The following is a 5598-nucleotide window of genomic DNA, read 5'->3' on the forward strand; positions in this document are numbered from 1 at the left end:
AAAAAAAAAAAAGAAAATGCAAAGCCAAGGAGCAGGGTGGGTCAGTGGATGAGAATTACTAAGAGGGAACCTCAGAGGCATGGGGGATTCTGGCTAAACTCATCTAACAGACGGGGTGATCAGACATCACCTGGGGCATGGTGCAGGCTGAGGAACCTGGTCACATTTCCAGGGTGATTAGATAATGAGGGTGGGGATTATTTGCTAAATTGACTCAGCAGGGCTCTTTGCTAAAACTGGATTTTACAAGGAAGTGCCCAGATAACTCTAGCAGAAGATTAGAAAGCCCTGACTAAAGTTTGGCCAAGCAAAAAATCTTTATCAGTACCTCAAGAATACATTTCCCACCGGGTGTGATGGCTCACATCTGTAATCCCAGCACTTTGGGAGGCTGAGGTGGGCCAATCATCTGAGATCGGGAATTCGAGGCCAGCCTGACCAGCATGGAGAAACCCCGTCTCTACTAAAAATACAAAATTAGCCAAGCGTGGTAGCACATGCCTATAATCCCAGCTACTCGGGAGGCTGAGGCAGGAGAATCTATTGAACCTGGGAGGCTGAGGTTGTGATGAGCCGAGATAACGCCACTGCACTCCAGACTGGGCAAAAAGAGCAAAACTCTGTCTCAAAAATAATAATAATACATTTCCCGGAAAATTAACCTCTCTTCCTCCCTCCCCACCCACCTCTCTCATTCTTCCTTCCTTCCTTCCTTCCCCTTCCTCCCTTCCTCTTTCCTCCTTTTTTTTTTTTTTTTTTTTTTGAGATTTTTTTGTTCTTTTACCCAGGGTGGAGTGCAGTGGTGCGATCTCAGCTTACTGCAATCTGTACCTCCTGGGTTCAAGCAATTCTCCTGCCTCAGCCTCCAGAGTAGCTGAGATTACAGGTGCATGCCACCACGCCCAGCCAATTTTTTTATTTTTTAGTAAAGACAGAGTTTCACCATGTTGGCCAGGCTGGACTTAATATTTTTTTAATCAGAAGAAAACATGCTGTAGTTTTAAAAACAAGTACAACTAAAAGGTTTACATGAAAACCACCAATCTCCAATCCCACCCCCACCTCCAGCCCCCAGCCTGGCTCCTCCAAGGTAAGACTGTTAACTCTCTGGACTGTTCTGCTATTGTTAGTCATGCATATTCTAAAGGTGATGTATAAACTTTTAAAGAAAGATGCCATTCTTAATTTTAAATTTTTACACATTTTTTATTTATTTATTTTTTTGAGACGGAGTCTTACTCTGTCACCCAGGCTGGAGTGCAGTGGTATGATCTCGGCTCACTGCAACCTCTGCCTCCCAGATTCAAGCCATTCTCCCTGCCTCAGCCTCCCAAGTTGCTGGGATTACAGGCGCCCACTACCATGCCACGCTGAGTTTTGTATTTTTAGTAGAGACAGGGTTTCACCAAGTTGGCCAGGCTGATCTTGAACTCCGACCTCAGGCGATCCGCCTGCCTCGGTCCCCCAAAGTGCTGGAAACTACCAGGAATGATGGCATGAGCCATCATTCCTGGCCAAAATTTTATACATTTTTATTACTCTTCTTTTGTAGTAGATGAGAATTTCTCTCATGTTCCACCCCTCGGTTTTTGACAAAATAAAAGCTCAGGCCTTTCTTGCCTCTGGGCCTGGGTGTGCAGGAGTCATAGAGGTCACCACAGGCCCCAGGCCGGCTCAAGCTCACCTGGCTTTACAGGTGCCCACCACCACGCCTGGCTTATTTTTGTATTTTTAGTGGAGATGGGGTTTTACCATGTTGGCCAGGCTGGTCTTGAACTCCTGACCTCGTGATCCACCTGGCTCAGCCTCCCAAAGTGCTGGGATTACAGCCACCATGCCTGTCCTTTTTTTTTTTTTTTTTTTTTTTTTTTAATTTTGATCTCTTATTTTTAACTTCCAAAGGCCCTTTCTGATTCTCTGATAACTTCTGTTTTTATTGCATCTGCTACTTGTCTTATAGATGCTATAGATACAGAATTTTCTTTTATACTTTCAGGGATCTTACGGTTTTGTTTTGCTTGGTTTGTTTGTTTTTCTTTTTCTTTTTTTTTTTTTTGAGATAGAGTCTCGCTCTGTCACCCAGTCTGGAGTGCAGTGGTACAATCTCTGGTCACTGCAACCTTGGCCTCCCTGGTTCAAGCAATTATCCTGCCTCAGCCTCCCAAGTAGCTGGGACCACAGGTGCGTGCCACCACGCCCAGCTACTTGTTGTATTTTTGGTAGAGATAGTGTTTCATCATTATTGGTCAGGCTGGTCGCGAATTCCTGACCTCAGATCCACCACCTCAGCCTCCCAGAGCGCTGGGATTACAGGCGTGAGCCACCTCGCCCAGCCGAGTCTTTTTTTAGTTTTGTTTATTTTAAGAAACAAGGTCTCTATGATGTCTAGGCTGGTCTCAAACTCCTGAACTCAAGAGATCCTCCCACCTCAGCCTTCCAAAGTGCTGGGATTACAGGTGTGAGCACACCACCATGCCTAACTAATATTTTTATTTTTTGTAAAGACAGGGTCCCTACATTGCCCAGGCTGCTCCTGAACTCCTGGCTTCAAGTTATCCTTCAAGTTATCCTCCCAAAGTGCTGAGATTGCACTCGGAAAGATGGGAAATTTTGTAATTTTTGTTTTATTAACCACACATAAAAAATTGTATCTGTTTTCTGCGGAAAGCTTGTTTCCTCTGTATTCGTGTGCTTGGTCTACTCTTCCAACTTGAAGTTTTCTTCAAACTCCTATGACTCCTTGACTCATGCACGGTTAAGAGGGAAGAAAGTGGAAGGGCCTAGAAACTCAGGGTGCATAGGGAGAAGTCATGGGCAGGTTCGCCCCACTCTAGATGGGGGCTACCACTCTAGATGGATAGGTTTTTTGGGGGGGATCCTCCAATGTCAACATCCGAAGGTCTCTTCTTTGGGGTCTCTGGTCTCCCGCATGGGGAATATATGCCTTGCTGCCTGCATTCTCGGCACAGAGAGAGGAGGGGGCTTATCCAGAGAGGCCGTCACACAGTCCCGCTTCTCAGCCACTCTCTCTCTCTCTCTTCTTTTTTTTGGTGGGGGCTGGGGACAGAGTCTTACTCTGTCACCCAGGCTGGAGTGCAGTGGTATAGTCTTGGCTCACTGCAACCTCTGCCTCCCGGTTCAAGTGATTCTCATGCCTCAGCTTCCTGAGTAGCTGGGAATACAGACGCACACCACCATACCCAGCTAATTTTTGTATTTTTAATAGAGACAGGGTATCACCACATTGGCCAGGCTAGTCTCGAACTCCTGACCTCAGGTGATCCACCCACCTTGGCCACCCAAAGTACTGGGATTACAGGTGTGAGCCACCATGCCTGGCCTCCTTTGCCGTCTTTTAAGGGGCTTAGGGAGTGAGCAAACACAGATGTGTTCAAAATGGTACTTTTTAACATTTTACGACGCTAATATGCCGCAGGGTTAATTGTAAAGACTATTAGGCAGATATTAGAGGAATCATATCTAATTTTCATCCCCACAGGGTGATGAAGCTAGGGAGCTAGCTGTTTTCTGTGACTTGGCTTCCCCAGTAACCAAAAACAAGCCCTGCCCCAGGCTCCCAACTCTAAACCAAGCAAGAAACCCTGATGGGTTCTGATGTCTTTTAAAATGGAAAATGGAAGAAGGCACAGATGGTGAGGAAGGGCACACTCTTTGGACTTGACGTCCTTCCCCTCCCTGTGACCAATTCTAGACCTGGGAAGCTGCTGTCAGAGAGAGAAGGCAGGCAGGGGCAAAAGCAGATGTCTGGGCCCTGGCATGCCACCCGAGAAGAGGAGACCTGCCCTGGGGATTGGTGACCTGTCTGTATTGTCACTAGTGTTGTGGAGAGGCGCTGCCGATGGGTTGGGTTGAGTGACATTGTCTGCCACACTGCTTCCCAAGACAAATCATTCAGGAAAAGGATTGGGTCTGCTACCTGGCAGCGCTTTTTTTTTTAAGTGGGGTGGGGGCTACAGAAGAAGGAAAGGCTACAGTGTGTAGGAAGCTGATGGTGTTTGCAATTAGAATGTGGGAGTCTGACTCTTGGCTCTATGACTTTACAGCTACTTGAGCACACCACTTAACCTCTTCAAGCCTCACTTTTCTCTTCCATGCAATGGGGATAGTATTCCCACCTCATGCAGTTGTGAGGACGCAATGAGGTAGGCCTGTGCTTGGCAGGCTGCAGGTACTCAAGAAATGGCTTGTGAATATGATAAGAGTGATGACAGAGGAGAAACCGCCTGCATCCCTCTCACCCCTGCCCCCAAATTCCTAGCCAGCATCTATTGAGACTTACCAAAAGGGGTGGAGCCTGGGAAGAGATCCTCCCACTTCCACCCACAAGGGATGCCCGGGCCCTGCTGATTTCTCCCCCTTGGGCACTGTCCAGAGACCCCAGGAAGAAGTAGGTTCGAGTGACCATGGGCAGCCCTACCTCCAAGTGTTTGGGCTCCGGTGCCCCACTCTCTGAGCCCACCAGAAAGGCCGGAGGGAGGGAAGGGTATCCCTGTGGCCCTTCACAGCCTCCAATCTTCCCCTCTCCTTCGCTTCGATCTGGAGAGCAGGTTCATAGGCTGAGAGCCATATGAAATCAGAAATCCCTTTTGTTCCACAGAGACTCCCCATCTTTTCCCAAGACACAGGGCCAAAAACGGCAAAGCCCAGAGTCTCAAAGGTAGCAGTTCAGGCTGCTAGAAGCATGGGACAGGCATTCCCCTCTCTTCCAGCTGTCTGCTGAAGCAGGGCCTCTGGTCAACTAGACGAGAGATCTTGGAGGACTCCTGGATTGCAGCAGTGCTGACAAGGACTAGAAGATGGTTAGAGGAACCCGAACCATACACAACGTCACACAGGCATGTGCATATGAACATGTGTGCAATTTCTCATATCTAGCCCCCACATGCATGCCCGCTCACACACAGGCCAGCTTCTCACGCCAGAGAACACATTTCCCTCTCCTGCACTTGAAGCAGCATGCACATCTCCCATCTGCCTAAACTTAAGCTTGTGAGGAAGGGTAAATGGGGTCACAGGAAGTTTGGTAAAACTTAGGCTGGCTTAGAGCAGAATTCAGGAAACCGTCAGCCTCTTCCTACCCATCATCAGCGAGAGGCGTGCTTCCAGGTGCTAGGAGAACAACATGCTTAACAGAATAGGTGTTGAGTTGATGATTCTGCTCCTAGAGGTACAGAGACACATCCCAGGGTGTTTAGGGATTAAAAAACCCTTCCAAATACCAACACCATGCTGTCATGACACGTGATGATGTGAGCTCACAGCAGTATCGATAATTTGAGAGATCCTGGAGAGCACTTTCAAAGGTAGAGACGGGGGAGCAGGTTGTCATGATCTCGTGACAGCCGATCTCGTTGCCATAGTAACACAGCTCTGCTTTCATCCTGTGGAGTCCTGGTTTCCGTAATGGGTGGAACGCTGTGGTACGTCACTGTATGAGGGTGGGTCCTACCGTCCCTCTTGGTAAGAACGTTTTCATCCTAGACTGTGGAGCATAGGGGTACCCCGAGGCTATTAAATAGTGCTGTGTCTTCTTGTGGGCAGGAGGTGGATTTCCTGGGGTTTTCCCACTGATGAGCT

The sequence above is a fragment of the Sapajus apella genome, unplaced genomic scaffold, assembly GCF_009761245.1.
Source record: "Sapajus apella isolate SASKATOON/1434 unplaced genomic scaffold, GSC_monkey_1.0 scaffold22, whole genome shotgun sequence".
Taxonomy (NCBI): domain Eukaryota; kingdom Metazoa; phylum Chordata; class Mammalia; order Primates; family Cebidae; genus Sapajus; species Sapajus apella.